General features: G+C 38.4%; 1 protein-coding gene across 5 annotated transcripts in view; it reads left to right on the forward strand.

Moving 5' to 3' along the window:
- Positions 1-19,427, forward strand: part of CDK14 (cyclin dependent kinase 14) — a 626,953-nt gene that overhangs the window by 554,117 nt on the left and 53,409 nt on the right. For 4 of the 5 annotated variants that reach the window (XM_049641422.1, XM_049641423.1, XM_049641419.1 and 1 more), the window contains one exon: positions 8,789-9,844. The exons of the other annotated variant lie outside the window; for it this stretch is intronic. The gene's annotated coding sequence lies outside the window, so the exon portion shown is untranslated. Of the gene's footprint in view, positions 1-8,788; positions 9,845-19,427 lie in introns of those variants that run through there. 5 annotated transcript variants of the gene reach the window in all.

The following is a 19,427-nucleotide window of genomic DNA, read 5'->3' on the forward strand; positions in this document are numbered from 1 at the left end:
GGAAAGGAAAAAAAAAGTTAGAGAGGGAGAGAGCCAAACCATCAGAGACTCTTAAAAACAGAATAAACTGTGGGTTGATGGGGGGTTGGAGGGAGGGGAGGGTGGGTGATGGGCATTGAAGAGGGCACCTGTTGGGATGAGCACTGGGTGTTGTATGGAAACCAAATTGACAATAAACTCCATATTAAAAAAAAAAAAAGAAACCAGGAGTTGGATGCTTAACTGACTGAGCCACTTGGGTGCCCCAGTAGGCCAAATTCTTAAGAGAATTTTTCTATATATTAGTTTTTTGGACTGTAAATTTCCCTTTTTCATATGCATTAGTTTTTTGTTGTTGTTGTTTTAAATATTTTTGTTTATTTTTGAGAGAGAGAGAGACAGAGCATGAGCAGGGGAGGGTCAAAGAGAGAGGGAGACACAGAATTCGAAGCAGGCTCCAAACTCTGAGCTCTCAGCACAGAGCCTGATGCAGGGCTCAAACTTGGGAACCTCAAGATCATGACCTGAGCTGAAGTCGGATGCCTAACTGACTAGCCACCCAGGCACCCCTATGTGCATTAGTTTTGACCTTGCATGGAGAGGTTCTGACAAAATGATACTAAAGTATCAAGCCATTTTACATAGCTTGTTTATAGGACTTAGGAGGACTTTCAGTACTGTACCCTGATCATACTTGATGTAAATTCAACTTCTTCCACAAGAATGGACTCAGGTCTTTCCCTGCCCACTACTATTTGGGTAACTTCTGGAAATCTGCGTGCATTTGGGGGGTTCAGAATTAAAAGTAACTACTCAGCATGAGTAGTGGTAAGATTATGGTTGTATTTTTTTAGCTCTTTATTTTGAAATATTTTAAATTTACAGAAGAGTTGTAAAGCCAGTGCAGAAAGCTATACCCTTCACCCAACTTCTAATATTAACAACCTTTATAACTATGGTACATTTATCAGTTTAAGAAATTAAGGCCAGTACCATACTATGAACTAAGTTTTAACTGTATTTGTAGCTCACCTGTTTTCATATTCCTGTCCTTCTGGTCAGAATCCCATCCAAGTAGTACATTGCATTTAATCATCATGTCTCTTTACTCTCATGTGGTCTGTGACAGTTTCTCAATATTCTCTTATTTTTGATGACCTTGATAGTTTTGAAGAGTACTTTGTACTCTTCAGGTATTTTGTAGAATGTCCCTCATGATGTTTTCTCGCAGTGATGGATTTCAGGGAAGAGTACCACCCAGATGAAGGGCTCTTCTCCTCACATCATGTTAGGAAGTACATGATATCCACATGTACTTATCACCAGCCTTGTCACCAGTCACATTGACCTTGATCACTAAGTTAAGATAAGTAAGGTTTTAAAGCCAATGTGACCCTCAGAAAGTAAAGTCAGAGATGCAGGAAGTCTGGGACAAGTTCTCAATCAAATGGAAGGAACTCAAGATGAGTTACTGAACTGAGGACAGAGCTGCCTTATGTCAGAATTAGGAGAGAAGGGGAAAATTACTCTCAAGGCTCAGACCTTCTAATTGAAAATGGATAGAAATGGAGGAGAGGAGTCACTAACAGGACAGTATCTGAGTTAAGAATTCAGAAATGTTCCAGCCTCTGACTCATGATCAGTGATAGAATTCAGCAACATGTCTGACAGAGAATGAAACATATTTTGTGAACATGAATAAATGTATAGGTACTTTACATATGTTGGGAATAAGGCCAAAGTTTCAGCCCCTCTATACTGAAGTCTCCTGTGATTTGTCTGTCTTCCCCCACTAGAATCTAAATCTCACAATATAGGAATCTGTTTACATTTTATCTTCATTTCACAATTTTATCTCCATTTCTTAGTGTGGCATGTAATTTATGCTAATTAATTTTTTTTACATAATTTATTGTCAAATTAGCTAACATACAGTGTTTACAGGGTGCTCCTGGTTTGGGGGCTAGATTCCCGTGATTCATCGCTTACATACAACATCCAGTGCTCATCCCAGCAAGTGCCCTCTTCAATGCCCATCACCCATTTTCCCTTCTCCCCTCCCCACCATCAACCCTCAGTTTGTTCTCTGTATTTAAGCATCTCTTATTAAATAGTTTCATTAAATATTTTTTTTTTAATATATGAAATTTACTGTCAAATTGGTTTCCATACAACACCCAGTGCTCATCCCAAAAGGTGCCCTCCTCAATACCCATCACCCACCCTGCCCTCCCTCCCACCCCCCATCAACCCTCAGTTTGTTCTCAGTTTTTAACAGTCTCTTATGCTTTGGCTCTCTCCCACTCTAACCTCTTTTTTTTTTTTTTTCCTTCCCCTCCCCCATGGGTTTCTGTTATGTTTCTCAGGATCCACATAAGAGTGAAACCATATGGTATCTGTCTTTCTCTGTATGGCTTATTTCACTTAGCATCACACTCTCCAGTTCCATCCATGTTGCTACAAAAGGCCATATTTCATTTTTTCTCATTGCCACGTAGTATTCCATTGTGTATATAAACCACAATTTCTTTATCCATTCATCAGTTGATGGACATTTAGGCTCTTTCCATAATTTGGCTATTGTTGAGAGTGCCGCTATAAACATTGGGGTACAGGTGCCCCTATGCATCAGTACTCCTGTATCCCTTGGATAAATTCCTAGCAGTGCTATTGCTGGGTCATAGGGTAGGTCTATTTTTAATTTTCTGAGGAACCTCCACACTGCTTTCCAGAGCGGCTGCACCAATTTGCATTCCCACCAACAGTGCAAGAGGGTTCCTGTTTCTCCACATCCTCTCCAGCATCTATAGTCTCCTGATTTCTTCATTTTGGCCACTCTGACTGGCGTGAGGTGGTATCTGAGTGTGGTTTTGATTTGTATTTCCCTGATGAGGAGCGACGTTGAACATCTTTTCATGTGCCTGTTGGCCATCCGGATGTCTTCTTTAGAGAAGTGTCTATTCATGTTTTCTGCCCATTTCTTCACTGGGTTATTTGTTTTTCGGGTGTGGAGTTTGATGAGCTCTTTATAGATCATTAAATATTTTTAAAATGTTGACTGAATTAGTGAATATTCCAACTAACACACCATACCATGATCTCCTGTCTTATAGTAAATATTTTTTGAGTAGCCATTCTGTTGGTGCTAGGAAGTAGTGAATGAGTTTCTAGTTTCAAGATCCTCACAATTCAGAAACACATATAGGAACATTATATTTCAGGATGATAAAGGCTATGGTAGATATTTACATGAAGCTATGTGAGGGGACAAATGAGGTAAAAATTAATTCTGCCAGAAGAGCTTGGAATGGTCTCACAAAGGAAGAGATTTTGAGCCAAAGGAGGAATTATATTTTTCGTGGGCATGAAGGAGAAGTGTGTTTTCATGCAGAGGAAAACTGAGAGCAAAGCCATGGCACAAAGTGTAGCATCATAAGTAATGGTCTGGTAAAGCTAAAGAGCGTGGATAGGAGGAGTGAGAAGGGACAAGACTGAAAATGAGATTTGAAGCTGGATTGTGAAGGGTCTGGAATGATGCTAAAGAGTTTGGATTTTAATGTGATTGCCCACGGGGAAATATATACGACTTCCTGGTCAGACACAGAAGAATCAAAACATCTTAAAGCTGGGAAGATCCTTGAAGGATCATATAACAACTTGAAAAGGATGTAGTATTTTTTTTTCTTTTCTTTGAACTTCTTATTATGGTAAATCATGTTTTGAAAATAAGTAAAGAAAATGCATGAAATTCCATTCACATTGACATCTAACATAAAATTAGAGTATTAGAAATTACACCAATACTTAACCTTCTTTTTGACTGAAAACCTATTCATTGTTTAGCCCTAAAATGTTGTGAATCTACTATAGGTATGATTCAACATATCCAACATGTACAGAATATACTCCTTGGAAAGTTATGCAGGAATTATTTTAGTTGAAACAATATGCCTTCTTTGTTTACATATCTTTTTGTAAAATGAATAATGACTCCCTTAATTTAAGTTTTGTGAATATGTAGAATCTCAGTATTGATACACTAACTCCATTTAAGGGAAATGCAGAAACTAAAAAGTGAGATAACTAGTTTTCCAGGGATAAAAATTTAACATAGTTTTTTGGTTTGTTTTTTTTTAGTATTGTAATAATTTTGTATGGTGACAGATGGTAACTATACTTATCAAGCTGAGCATTTCATAAATATATGTTTATAAATATATACATGTATTTATGTATATATATATGTGTATAATATATATTTATGGAATTGCTATATTGTATACCTGAAACTAATCTAATATTACCTATCAACTATATTTCAATTAAAAAAAAGACAATTTTCAAAACTGAAAGAAATGTTTAAGAATTTAGTGTCATCATGGTCTTACTTGTAATGTGGTCCACACTCAGCAGCTGTTTTCATGAATATATTCAAACTGGTATTTATGAGTTTTAAGTCCCAGTAAGAGGAAACATGACTTCTCCTGCCCATTTTTGCCTAAATCCAAATAAACGGTTAAGTATTTGAAAATATTAAAGTGTGTCTAACCAACTTCTTTTTTATATAAATATGAGGAAATACATTTTTTTAAATGAAACTTATTGTCAAATTGGTTTCCATACAACACCCAGTGCTCATCCCAACAGGTGCCTTCCTCAATCCCTAGTATTTAGTAACTCAGTAACATTTTTGATCATGGTGACACTGATGACAAAGAAAAAAAAATGTCAAAACAACTAACATAAGACAGAGTAAACATAAATTATTTAGAATTGACGGCTTAAATATTTTTAAAGGATATTAGTGAGTAAAGTATACCAAACTAGATGGGATATTATAAATATCTTAAAAATTATAGTCATAAAGGTAATAAACATGGAGAAATACATATGATAATGTAAAAAAAGTAGAATATGCTGCTTATACATGTAATACTTATGTGTGAGGAAAAATGACAACAGAAATACATTAAACTGGCATATCCGTGGTTTAGCAGAGAAAAATGGATTTATAAATGTTATTGCCTAACTAAGAAAGTTAGTTAATTTACAGCTTATAGCCATGGTAAGTTCTCACTATAATTCCAACCTCAGAGCCATCTTGAGTGGGTCCAAGTTCTTTGATGTTCTCTCATTACTGGACTTTCCTCTATAGATAGTAGTATCTGATGAAGAGTCAAATGCCAAGCCAAATAAACTCATTTATAACAACAGAGCATTTAATAATTTAACATTTAAAGTATTTTCTATTACTCTTAAGAAATGTTGGTAAATTAACACTAGAAATAGCAGTGTCCACATGATTAAGGAACAGCATGGAAACATAATTTAGCCAAAGCAAATAGAAGAGCTAAAGTATTCACATCAGAATAAAAATTTTGAATGCCAGATTCTGCACTTATTGCTTATCTGAATAAATTTTTCAAAAGACTGCTTTTTGAGTCTTTTTTTAATGAAACATTACCTCCTTCTTTATGCCAAAACTAATTGCACAACATTGTTTTGTGTGTTGAGAGGATGGAGATATTGTAGGGAAGCCATGACTGTTTTCCAGTTAAATCCATTTAACAAAAGTCAACAGCTCATGGCTGATAGAGAGTCTTCAAGGCAAATAATTTACCACCTCACCTCATCCCCCAAACTTCTCCTGATCATGATAATGTTGGTCTGCCTGCAAGAACATAATACAATGTTCAGTGGTCCACTGCCCACTTGCCAGGACCTGAAATGCTTGCAAGAGGTCAGAAATTGCTTGGTTGACCTTATCTCTATCTTGTCTACAGCTTAAGGATAAAGAAGAAAGGCAGGGGAGACAAAATCATTACCTTTTTTTATACCTTTTATCTGTAATACAGGGTGAAAATAAACTTTGAGAAGAAAATATATAGGGGAAGAAAAATGTGTTTGTAGAATTTTTATATCATATCTATACACTACATATATTTTTATATTTATACATTTTATATATGTGTGTCAACTAAACAATTTGTTTCATTTTTACTTCTTTCTCACTTTCTTTGTGACTTCCCATGCGGTGCTTCACCACTCAGTAAGCTTTGCTTTTTGAACTGTTTTCCTATAGTTTCTGATTTCTACCTTCATTCCATCACTTGACTTGAAATATTCCCTGGGAGGGGTGAAAAGAGAAAAGTGTATGTGTGTGGCGAGTGGAGAGAGGGTGGCCGAGTGGGGTGGAAAGAAGGCAGAGGGAGGGAGACTGCTGAGGGGAAAAAAAGATTTAAATGAGAACTAGAATGAATGCCTCACTTGTTGGCTTTTAGCACAATTACCATACCTTAGGAAATATGCAGGGAATAGTTAATTACGACTAAATGAGCCCCTTTTAGAGGCAGTGGCAGGCCCAGGGAGCAGACTGTCAGAGCTGTGAAGGATGTGAATTGGGAGGCTGGTCTGCGTCAGGCTGTTGATGGTCTGCTGGGGAAGCCAGACAGAGCAAAGATAGCTGGGGGAGAGTAGCCTCAGACAAGGGAGCCACGGATGGCATTTGCATACTTTTCCTGCAAAGGGGGTTTAATCCAAAGAAAGAAGGAGATTTCAGTATTGTCAGGCAGGCTTTGTTCGGGTGGAGAGCAGAAGGAAATCTGAAGGGGCCTTTCTCAAAGCCTTGGTCTCAGCCTTGAGGTTGTTCTAGTAAAGTTATGTTCTTGAGGGTTGTTTGCACACTATTGTCCGTTTGAAGATCTTCTAAACCCGAAGGGCTCAAAGTATCCCCCTTTGCCAGCACAAAAGAAGGGAATTTGTGTGGTAAAAATGACTCGTGTTGCAAACTGAACCCAAGCCCCCTTTGTTCTTGTACAAAATACTCTGAAGTTCCAAGGATGTCTTTCGAGCCACACTGAGTGAGTCATACCGTAAAAGTGTTTGCAGGCTAGAAAACAAGGTAAAACCAACCAATACTTGTGTCTTTCTTTGCCAGCTCAAAGAACTCCTTAACATAACCCCCAAAAAAAGATGGCTCAGAAAAGCATGGCAGACAAAAAAAAGACAAGTTTTGATTGCCATGAATCATTTTTTTGCTCCATTTCCTCACAGAATTTTCTGAGACTGAAGTGTTTAAGTCTAAAGTTGAGGCAAATTATTTGGACTACCAAGCAGAAAGTTTTCTCACCACCTGACAAACCTTATCTTTTACTCGGCAGCATGAGCTTATGATTGTGGTGTGTGTCAAATTGTCAAAACTATGCCTTCTTTTATGAACTGTGATGGACTTATACAGTCCATATATACAATGGTCTGATCTTCAGCGTTAAGTTTTTCTAATAGTCCACATGTTCATAGTGAGGAGTGTGTATTTGCAATGCCTGTTTATGTGATAAATCAGCATGATATTTATGGGTCAGAAATCAAGACTTGTTTCAACTGCGCTAGTTGATTTGAGCCTAAGTGCTCATAATCCTTACAGTTAAGGAAAGTATGTACTAAAACACAGAATCTAAGCTTAAAAAAACAGCAATGTACTTGTTTATAAGGATAATGTGGTCAGTTGTGAGTGCCTTTTAAATTTATCTTACATATATATAGGCGTATATATGTGTGTATACATATATATGTATATATATGTGTGTGTATGTATACATATATATGTATCTGTGTATATATATGTATATATCTCCACATATAGAATTCAAAACATACAAACTAAACATGGCTTGTTAGCTGACTAAGCAGGATATGCAATAAAACTTGACCTTGGAGGTTAGGGGAAAACTGTGTATTAATATACAGCAACTAATTTAGCCTGAGACTTTTTTTATTAAAAACATTACTTTATCAATTTTTTTTTATTGTTGTTGACACTTCTGCTGGATTTTGACTCCTTTGGAGAAGGAAGAAGCATAGAAGACCCTATACAAATTCAAAATTAAAAAAAGCAATGAAAAATCTGTTTGAGGGTCTACAACACAAGGAAATGTTCGTTTAAGTTTCAAAATAAAGGCAAAACCTGTAACATGTACAAACAAAGAGAAAGCTTACTTTGAAATTAGTATGAGCCAGCTTCTGAGAGAAAAGTTATGCCCTCTTCATTGGTAAAGTTATTAAGAAAGCTTTTATCAGGATAATCATCTGTTCGGGTTTTCACTGATGTTATAATGCCAGTGAGTGTGGATTACAGGTGAGGTTGGATGTTAAGACATTGGCAATGGCCAGATTAGAGCGTTCTGAAGTTATAGATGAGTGGATAAAACATTGCTTGCTACTTTCCTAAGTACGTTATTTTTTGTTATTGTTGAGATCCTTGTCTCCGAACTAAGTAAACTCTGCTTTGCTGAAAGTGGTGCATTTCTTTCTCCTGCTTTGCATTTTTCCCTGTGAGAAGCGTGTCTGAATTGCAGGGGGCGGTGTGGGGGGGGGGTACCTGAATATACCTCTTTGTTGCTGAGCTTGTCAAGCACAGCGCTGTGTTCTCTTTCCCACCAGGAAGGTCAGGCCGCTGGGGGCCAATCTGTTTTCTGAAATGAACCCTACTGTCTGTCCCTGGTGTCTGACAGATTGAAACAGTTGTCTGTGTTACCACACTTTCAATACTTTTTAAATGCTTCATTTTCTGGGAAAAGCATAATATATGTAGGCTACAGTGGAAAGATAAAAAGTTTTTAAAAGGACTGGACTTTGGTATTAATATTTATCTGCAAGACAAATTTAATTAACTTCCTAAGAACATATTTACAGATTAGGAAGTTAACTGTGCGCGCACACACACACACACCCACACACGCAAGATAAGCCTTTACTTATGAGTTGTACTTCTAAAGACTTATACTGAGGGTTCTTTTTTTTTCTTTTTCAGTTGGAGTAATAAAATTATGAAGTATGGAACTGTTTCAATAGTAGAACTGTAGAAGTAAGAGTCTTTTGTTCACTTAGATTTCAGTTTCATGTATTTTGATCAGAGGTATGTATAAAGCCTGAAGAAATTTGTACTGTGCTGAGCCTCACTTCAATACTCTCCAGATAATTGAGCTAATTAAATCTTTACCAACATTAACACAACTCCAGCATTCCTTGGACAGTGGATAATTATTGCACGAACATGGCAAGCTTAAACTAAACAGATGAAAATAGAGTTCTGTGGAATGGGTATTGAGTTTATTCTTTATTCATCTTTTGATAAGGTTTAATTAAAACTGCCTCTCTCCATTGTGGTGAGAATGAATGTGCTTGTTTTCTTAGTGAAAAGCAAATTATTCACTTCAGCCATGGTTCAATAATCAAAGCGTTTGCAAAGTTTTGGGTTATAGTGTAGCTGTGGGGATATAATTGCTGCAATTCTGTATGAGGGCTTTATCTTTTTTTATTACTTTCTCTTATTTATTTTTGTAGAAAGAAATTTATAAAAGCCCATTTTGTGATTTGGTGTGGAAGTACATATGTCTGAAGCCTTCCTTGTTGTAAGTTTACCATGTCTAGATGGTTGTTTTTTTTTAAGTGTATTTCCTGCAGCCTCTTGCTAAAATGAAAAATGAAAAAGGACACACATTTAAATAAATAGTATTTGAAATGGATCTTTCAAGTTAGTGAAGAAAGTTCAATCAAACCTTTGAATTCTGTGGCTCCCACTGTATTGGCCTAGTCAGTCAACAATCCTAAGGGTGGAAAAGGAGTAGATGTTGGGAATTCTTTCCACAAATACATGTTTGCATTCTCTTTCGCTTTTTTCAAATCCACCAGAAATATCTTCTGTGTTGTTCTTCTAAAGGGATGGGTTATTTTCTTGTGTTGGTGATGATTTGTAGCATTAACAGATTTGATGTATATTAATGACAACTTATTTTCAAACTGTCACGACTGTGCTGTGATTTCTTTTCCTCTCTACTTCTTTTAAAAATAAAATGGTAAATTACAAGATATCGGATGTTTTATAGAATCAAGGACAAAAATAAAAGTGAGCCTTGACTGGGAAGCCTGGGTGGCTCAGTCGGTTAAGCGTCCAACTTCAGCTCAGGTCATGGTCTCATGGTTTGTGGGTTCAAGCCCTGTGTCGGGCTCTGTACTGACAGCTCAGAGCCTGGAGCCTGCTTTGGATTCTGTGTCTCCCTCCCTCTCTGCCCTTCTCCTGCTCATGCTCTGTCTCTGTGTCAAAAATAAAATAAACATTAAAAATAAATCTTAAAAAAAACTGAGCCTTGGCCATAAACTGGAAGCAGAGACTCAAACACAGACTCGCTGTCTCTCTTCCTTTTTCTTGTCGCCTAGCTTCTGACTTTCCCTGCTTTTCTGGTCCGTGTGGTGGAAATCTCTGTGGCCTTGTCCCATGATGTGTCATGAGAAAAAAGACCAGCCATCACTGTAGGTCAGCATTCCCAACTCCCTACAAAGGGAATCTGCCCTTCTTGGATCAAGTGAGTTAGCCCTGCATCCCAATGTTAGTGCCTCCGCTTGCCACTTCTTACTGCACTTTTTCCTCATTGGTTCCTCAGAGACGGAAAATGCATACAAGAGCAAAATTTTCTAATCTATAGAATTATTTCTAAGGTTGTCATTGAATGCAGTGTTTTTCAACTCCCTTAACGTGCAGAGACAGCATCTAGTGGACTGGAAATCATGTTTCTTAAATGGAAGAGATGAGATCAGAAAGAAGCATGTCAGATGACACAGGTAGTGATAAGAGTATTGTGTCATGGAAGTTTTGTCTCAGCTGTGTGTGTGTTCAGATGCACCTGTACGAGTCACTTAATAAAATGTGTTTTTGCAGTGAGTTGTGGCCAAAACAAGTTTGAAAGCCAGTGGCTGCTCCTCTGATCCCCTTCGAGGTTTTTCTTGGGAGGCAGAGGGGGAAGGGGGTTGACACTGGGCAGGACTCCAAGTCCATCACTCTCTCCATCAAAGTAGCTGCACTTTAATCTGCTGCATTCGTTCTGTTTTTCTCCTAAGATACCTTTTAAACAAAGGATGCAGTGGCCAAAAGTTTGAATAAATGATTTCCCAGGTCCCTTCTTGGGATTTTTTAGAGCTAAGTACAGTAGCTGCCAGGGCCAGATCAGGCATTATTTTGCTTTTCTGTTCTAAGGAGGACTTGGGAAATCATCCAGCCTTCAGTTGCTTGGGTTGGTTTTTTTTTATTTTTTTTTTTCTTTCTAAAGTTGAAATGCAGTTTCCCTACTTAATCCCATAGAAAACTCTGAGACTTAGCATATAACCAGGACAACACTAAATCAGAATGGATTTTAAACAGTCTTACAGTTTAAAAAGGGAAAAGCAACGAGTCCTTCTCCCTGCACGTTTCCTGTCTGATTCATTAGGGAGGGACCAAAGGCATAAGTGAGCTTTGGTGACATGAGTGAGAAGGAGCCAGGCAGCCTTGCATGCCCAAAAAAGGTCCTTGGAGAACTGAGTGTTGAGGGGAGACCCAGTATCTTTAATAGAAATAAATAATTAAAAAAAAATGGACTTCCCTAAAAGTGCATTTTATTTGACTTCCTTTGGAGAGTTAGAATAGGTTTAGCAGGCACTTTTTCTACCTTTGACATGATTGACACACAGTGTCCTGAAAGCTGGGATCTAAGGTTGCACTCTGGTGTTTAATTATGAGTTCTGTTTTGCCTATATGCAAAAATATGTGAAACAATTATGGGCTTCCTTTCTTTTAACCTTATGTTAGTGGACATTTTATCAGTCATTCATTGCATTAATCTTAATATCAGCCTGTTAGAGCGTGCCTGGGTGGCTCAGTTGGTTAAGCGTCCGACTTCTGCTCAGGTCATGATCTCACACTTTGTCAGTTCGAACCCCACATCAGGCTCTGTGCTGAGCTCCTCTGAGCTCCTGAAGCCTGCTTCAGATTCTATGTCTCATTCTCTCTCTGCCCCTCCCCCCCACTTGTGCTCTGTCTCTCAAAAATAAATTAAAATGTAAAAAAAAAAAAATTTAATGAAAAAAAATATCAGCCTGTTAGCAGTAGACTTCACTCGGTACAGGCAGCTCTTGTGACTCAGGGAAGCCGTGTAAAGTAGGGCTTAGTAGGGTCTTTGCCTTGGAGACCTGGGCCTTGGAGAGCCTGGGCCTTGAGGCTTTACTGCACTACTCACCAGCTCTGTGACCTGAGCTAAGTCTTAACCTACTAAGCCTCAGTTTTTCCCATCTGTCAATCAGGACTAAGAATAGTGCCTATTTTATCAGGGACTTGAGATCAAATGGGATGATAAATGTCAAGCATTTAGCACAGTGCCTTGCTTGATTTGTAACAAGTGTTCCATAGCTTTCATGAATCCCAAATTCCATGAAGTCTGTGATAAAACAAAACACATATTTACTTGAACTCTTCTATGATAATTATTTGTTGTCTTTCCATTTCTTTTACTAAAACAAAACAAAAATCTAGAAATCCTTACAATGCAACATATTTCTTGGCACAAATCCTACATGATCGTGACAAAAGGAAGAACAAATCAGGGTTCAGTTTGGTATGATAGTTTTAATGTAGATGAAGAAAGGGGATTAGTGGAAATTGGGAAGAGATATTCAAGAGACTCTTTTTTGTTATCAGCAGAAGACGAAAGTAGAAGGGAACGTGTTGCATGCAGAGGATGGCAGGAATTTACTTGAGCGAAGCAAAGAACTCAATAAAGTGGAAACAGTCTTTAAGGACGATTATTTAAGTTTCATGACCCTCAATAAGGGGTTGTTCAAAATCATTCCAAAGAAATCGTTAATGTCGGGGCCCCTGTGTGGCTCAGTCGGTTGAGTTCCGACTTTGGCTCAGGTCATGATCTAGAGGTCCGTGGGTTCAATCCCCATATCAGGGCTGTGTGCTGACAGCTAGGAGCCTGGAGCCTGCTTCGGATTCTGTGTCTCCCTTTCTCTCTGCCCTCTCCAGCTCTTGCTCTGTTTCTGTCTCGCTCTCTCAAAAATAAATAAACATTAAAAAAAAATCGTTAATGTGATGTAGTCATGTGGTTGGAGTTGGAGGAGATAGACGAGAAAAATTAGAATTGCCTCCCACATTGTGAGACTAGAGCATTGACCACGTGGTACCTTCCCTGGTGGCCTGGAAAAACTCTGGAGGGACAGGCAGTAGGTGGGGAGAGTGAGACCACGTCTGGGCATGGAAAGTAAAAGTGTGCTTCAGTTTAGGTTGGCGTATCATTTGAAAGTGGGCAATTAAAGGCGGAATCAGAGATTTGGGTGCCTGCAGCAAGATGGTGCTCTGATGAGGTCAACATAAAAGTTCAAAAATGGGATCACTGTTACTGCACTCTGGGTAAAGACAACAGAGAGAGAGGTCAGAAAAAGCAGAAATAAGTTGTAGGTGTGTCCCAGTCGCAATCTTCTCCAGACCTCTTTTCTGTGCAGAGTTCCACACTGCAAGTTGTTTGTCTTTCTCTGATTTTCCAAAACACCATGGGGGCTGTAACGTGAAAGCCTTTAGTAGACATCGGCCATACACGTATTTGCTTAAAACAGTGTGTTTAAATGTTTAAAATTAAGATCCAGTGATTAAAACTACATGGATTTTACATAAAAATCCATTTTTTTCTGTGTCTCATTAAAAAGAAAAGGAAGATCGAGCCACTCCAGGCATTCTCTAACTGCAGTGAATAGCTGGGGCTGAGCAGCACCTTCTTTAGAAGAGGCCATGCTCTGAAGTTTGCCACAACCTCTGCCACTGCAGCCTGTCCTTCTGCCAATGAGGCTAGGAAGCACGTGATTCTTACCCTCGCCTTTTTGCTATTGTTCTTCTTACAGTAGAAGTAAAAGACAAGTGAAACATATAACCATGTTTCTGTACTAATGGCCAAAATTTTAAATTAGCCAGAGGGGCTTTTTGTTGAAGAAAAATTGGTGAGAGCATATTTCTTTATATAAATTAATGTAGGGGCATCTGGGTGGCTCAGTTGGTTAAGCGTCCAGCTTTTGACTTCAGCTCAGGTCATAGTCTCATGGTTTGTGAGTTTGAGCCCCACATCAGGCACTGTGCTGGCACTGCAGAGCCTGCTTGGGATTCTCTCTCTCTCCCTCTCTCTCTACCCCTCCCCTACTTGTGTGCTTTGTTTCTCTCTCTCTAAAAATAAATAAATATACTTTTTTTAAAAAGCCATAAAAAATTTAATGTAGCATGCTTCACTCACAAAGGTTACCTCTTTGGCCCTTATTGGGCCTGTCTTAGAATCTTTTCTGTGTGATAATTAGTCAGATTTATTTTACCATTATATGTGCTTATCTTCCATTTCCAAGGGGACCATAAAGCTTTTTTGAGGTAAGGTTGATATATTCCATAGCATTTAGCAGAGTGTTGTACACAGGGTGAAATATTTGCATTTAGTTGCTGGGGAACCAGGAGCAAACTGAAAAGAATACAAGTTTCCAGTGAAGAAAGATATTCATGGAAATAAATGGCCCAGATGAATGAGAACCAGAAGACAATTCGCAAACATTTATTAAATGCTAACAAATCACATATAGATGTGTGAGCTATATAATGACACGGTTATGTTTGCTCAGGCTGCCATAACAAAATACCACAGAATGGGTGGGTTTAAACACCAGGCACTTATTTCTCACTGTTCTGGAAGCATAGAAAGTCCAAGAGTAAGGTTCTGACATATTTGGTTCCTGGTGAGAGAACTCTCTTCCTGGCTTATAGGCGTCCACCTTCACACTGTGTCCTCACATGGTGGAGAAAGCAAGAGGGAGAGCTCTGGTCTCTCTTCCTCTCCTGTAAGGACACTACTGTCATCATGGGGCCCCACCCTCATGAACTCATCTCACCTAATTACCTCCCAAAGGCCCCAACCCCAAATGCCATCACATTGGATGTTAGGACTTCTATATATGAATTTTGAGTAACATAAACCATTCAATCTATGACAGTGGTTCCTTATTGTCAAGTGGCTTAAGTGCATTAAATGACATAAGATATAGATGACTACTAACTAGCTCAAGGTAAAATACAAAAAGTATAATTATACAAATGTAAATTCAGGGCGAGGAAAACAGCAGGGACAGACCTCACTGAGTCAGGGAATGCTTCATGGAGAAGATATTATGTGAGCTAAGGCTTGAAGACTAGGTAGGATAGTTATAGTCAGAAACAGGCTTCCAGAGAGGGGGATTTAAAGGCGCAGAGAACCTAAAAAGTCCAGGTTATGTATGAAGGCGCAAGCAATGTAATGGCCTCAACAACATGCATGAATGGGTGCATGGGTACCTGGAGAAAGGCATGAAAGAAAATCTGATCAAAGAGTATTCATTGTATTGTCTAAACAAGCATGTGCTACTCTTTTCCTGATCCTTTGTCTTTGCCTTTTATTTCTAGAAAACTTTGCTATGCACAATAAAACATGGTACTCAGGTTTATAATAGTAATAGTGACAGCCTTTGACTTACTGAACACTCACTGTGTGCCAGGCATCAATGGTGGACACTTTACACAAATACTCTCACTTAGTCCTCACAACTGCCTTGTGACTTAGGTGTTCTCATCCCCAGTTTACAGAGGGGGAAACATACATGAGCCATTCATTCATATCCCCCACATCCCCCAGCTGAGTGGTACAGTTGCATTCACAGCCCAGATCAGCAAGGTGCTAGAAATGTGAAATAATAGCATGCTATCCTTGTACTCAACACTGGTCTTATTCTGACTTCTAACAAGTCTGCTTTACTTGAGACGTTTCAATCATAATCCGTCTAAGCCTATGCAATTATTTAGTTGCTAATGTCTAGAGGAACATTGACTACCTCTGGAGATAAAATTAGAGACGCGAGAGCTACAGTTGCCCCCAAAACCCTGTCCAAATTGAGTTAATTAATCTGTAACTCAAAAACCCTAAAGGCCCTATTTAAATACAATTTCACTGTTAGTGAGAAGCTCTAGAAACCTTGATTAAAACTGAATGCAGTCAGAAATAAAAAAGTGTAAATCTGTCTTTAGTCTAAATTTCTCAACAAGAAAATTTGCCGTAAGTTCCATATTGTTTCAGTTAGCTCTTAAAATACATATCACAATTATTAGTAAAATGATAGTAATGTTCTATATAAATCTCATGAAGGCCCAATTGATCTGAAAACATCTAGGATTTCTATGTAAGCACTTGTGGGTTTTGGGGGGTTGTGTGTTATTTTTTTAAGTTTACTTATTATTTGTAATTTGTGTAAGCTCTATACCCAATGTGGGGCTCAAACTCAGTGACCCCAGGATCAAGAGTCACATCATAACACTTGTTTTTTTAAACATATACTTAAGATACTATTACATGGGCCAAATTCAAATGGTATTAGCATTTCGTAAATACTTCTTTCACAATAAAAATCTTGTAGGTGCAGAATTCTTGTGCAGCCTTTGTCTCTGACCAGTTTTCATGGATTCCAGCAGCTTGTTCTTATTTATGTCAGTGTAAGGGAAAAGCGAACACAGATCATCCAGAAGCCATTTAGTTTGAGGATGCATTGTTTGAACCGCAGCTGTGCTATCATAATAATTTGGGGCACAGTAAAATTAGTCTGTACCTCTTAAAATACTAGTCATTTTGGAGCAGGGATTCCAGAATGTCCTGATGCCTGGAGCAAGTCCACAAAAGGGATCATCCACTGACAGATATTTGAGGGCTTTTAAAAAATGTGTAGCAAAAGCAAACAAAGTGAAGAATCAAAGGTAAGAAAGCAAGGAAGAGACGATTGTAGCAAAAGCATAAGCTGTTCCTCACTTTTCACTTCTAGGCCAAATCCTTACTGTTTGGTCCATTCCAGGGACATCGTGGCAGGGAAGAGAGAAAGGAGACTCTGGCAGACCTTCCTCCCTCCCTACGAAGAGATTTAAACCTTGAGATAGTGTTACTCTCTTCGTTTTCACCTTTTTTGTTCTTAACTAGTTGCTGAAGTGCGCGTGAGGAAAGCCATAAGGTATTTGTTGTTCAGAGATCAAGTACTGTTAAAAACAAAAAGAAACGATTCTCGGGGTTCCTATGAAAAACACTAACCAAATGAGACAGAGGGAGGGGTGATCTATTCTCTTCAGTGGTTTAAGATTTCCTGTTGATGTGGATAACCAATATATGCAAAGGCCTGTTATGATTGAGCAATCTCAGTACCATCCTCATAGTGCCTCATTTCTTTAGACATACCTTTTTAGAGGGCTGAAATTTAAATTAATAAACCAGTCAGGGCTGCATGCCGACATGACTTGAAAGTTAACTGGAATTTATTGATCTGCAGCCTACAAGCTGTTCTATGCTGCACTGCACATAAGAAACCAGTCTTTAAAGTCGCCAAAAAAATTTTTTTAATTACCTCAAAAAAGATATTTTGCATCTTCAGACAGTACTGTTGTTTGACTGGAACCTTCTCCCCTCTACTCCTCTTGCTCCCAAATTGGGTCATTAGTGACTAAGGTTGATAACAGTAATCCTGATGCAACATTCACAATCCATGCTCAATTTTCTGCATTAAATCGAGAGAATGGAAGCCATGGCTCTTCCAGGCCTGCCACTCTTCCTCTTTCTGTGGAAGGGAGAGGAGGGGAAGTTCAAAAGCTGGGGGTGCAGCTAGAAGCTCCTCATTTGCTTTGTTAACCTGTTAAGAATCTAGCCTCCCAAATATCTCAAACTTCTTAAGCGTATTTCACATTTTCCCTGGATGCTTTCTCTTGAAGAGCCACCTATTGTGTAAATCTAAGCACATCCTATCGGGTGTCCTAAAAGAGCCTTTTAAACTTCAAAGGGGTTTACCTGGCTTTACTCTTCAGACAGTGAGCATAGTGATACCACCCCCCTTACTATTCAGACAGTGAGCATAGGGGATACCACCCCCGCCCGCCCCCTGTAAATCCTCTGTGACTATAAACTTTTCCAGTCACTCCTCTCAACTTGTGTTTTTTCCTTGCTGAACAATTTTTCTATCTCTGTCTGCCTCCATTGTTCTTTCATTACACACACACACACCAATGAGATTTTTTTCCCTCCATTTTTAAAAATAATACTTAGAATATTTTATTTCCTCAGTTTCACCAGACTTTTCTAATCAGATGTCTTGTAGGACATAGTCATCAAACTTGTCCATGTTGGGTGGGAGCAGTTATGCCAGTTCGGTGCGTTGATAAGAGCGTCATCTGCTTGTCACCCTCCACCCCACCTCCAGCAGCTCTTCTCTCTCCTCTTGTCTCTTTCCTCTCTCTCTCTCTCTCTCTCTCTCTCTCTCTCTCTCTCTCTCACACACACACACACACACACACAATCTTCCCATGGTTTTATCACACGAAAGAGGCAGATACGTCATGCAGATCTACCTTCCCTCCTTCATTCCTTTTCTTTTTTCTTTTTTCTTTTCTCTTTGCTTTTCTTCTCTTTTCTTTCTTTCCTTCCTTCTTTCTTTCAGTGTGCTTCTCTCTCCAAGATAACTTTTAATATTAAAAAGAAAATCCAGCTAATGCTGTCTGTCAGTTACATATGACACTTCTCTGATGAAAAAGGTTGGTTCTTCTCATTATTTCCCATCTTAAATCAACTCCTCTCTCCATGAGAAAACACTTTCCCAATCCCATGTTCACTCCGTTTTTATAAACCATCTTTGATGTGGAACCTTGTCAAAGGGCTTTAAAGGTTTAAATAAATGATGTGCCCTGCTTATTTACCTTCTCAAATAACTCACAATGACTGAAGAGTCATGCCCTCTCTCTATATATAAGCCACATTGCTTTTCTCCTAACAGATTATGTTTGCATATATGATAAATATCTTCTACCATATCCTAGATTGTACTAATTTGCTATCAATGAAGTCAGATTATGAGTCCCAGGATCAAAATCAAACTCTTTTTTTCCCATAAAAATCTGGATAGGTGCATAAATAATCCAAAATAACAACCAACTCTGAAATTATTTCTCTTTTGGTATGATAATACTTCATAGCTTTTATTCCTTCTAAGCTATGTTTAGAATTCTGTTTAACTTTAAAAGGAGCATGTTTAACATTAAAATCAGCTTCAGGGAGTCAGTCAAGAAGTGAAAAGGGACCTGGGGCTTAAAGTTTGTTATCTCCATATCTCTTTGAATACCTTTCTATCTACATATACAACAAATATGTACACACATGTACAAATATGATCAGTAACAATCCCTGGATTCTGAATAACATGTGAATAATAAAATTAAGCTGTATGATACAAAATAAGAACTCATTTTAAAAGAATTTTCAAATCAGATAATGATGTGCACATAATTACATTTTACTGAGATAGGAGTTCTCCATTTCCAGCTCCTTTAATAAAATAGGATGGTAACTCGTCTGGCGGGTATGAAGTTTGTCAGGTAATAATTAGTTTTGGTGCCCTATCAGTATGCCCCTGTTCTGGATGTTTAGGCTACAAAGTCAAGTAAGTCTTAGTGCCCAACCTTAGGGATACTGCAGTCTTCTAGGGAAGACAAGAGCAATCAGTGAGCCTTGCCCGATAATGAGAACTGCAGTCAGTTAGTTATGCCCGGGAGTGCAACAGAC

Source organism: Panthera uncia, chromosome A2, assembly GCF_023721935.1.
Source record: "Panthera uncia isolate 11264 chromosome A2, Puncia_PCG_1.0, whole genome shotgun sequence".
In the NCBI taxonomy this organism is placed as follows: domain Eukaryota; kingdom Metazoa; phylum Chordata; class Mammalia; order Carnivora; family Felidae; genus Panthera; species Panthera uncia.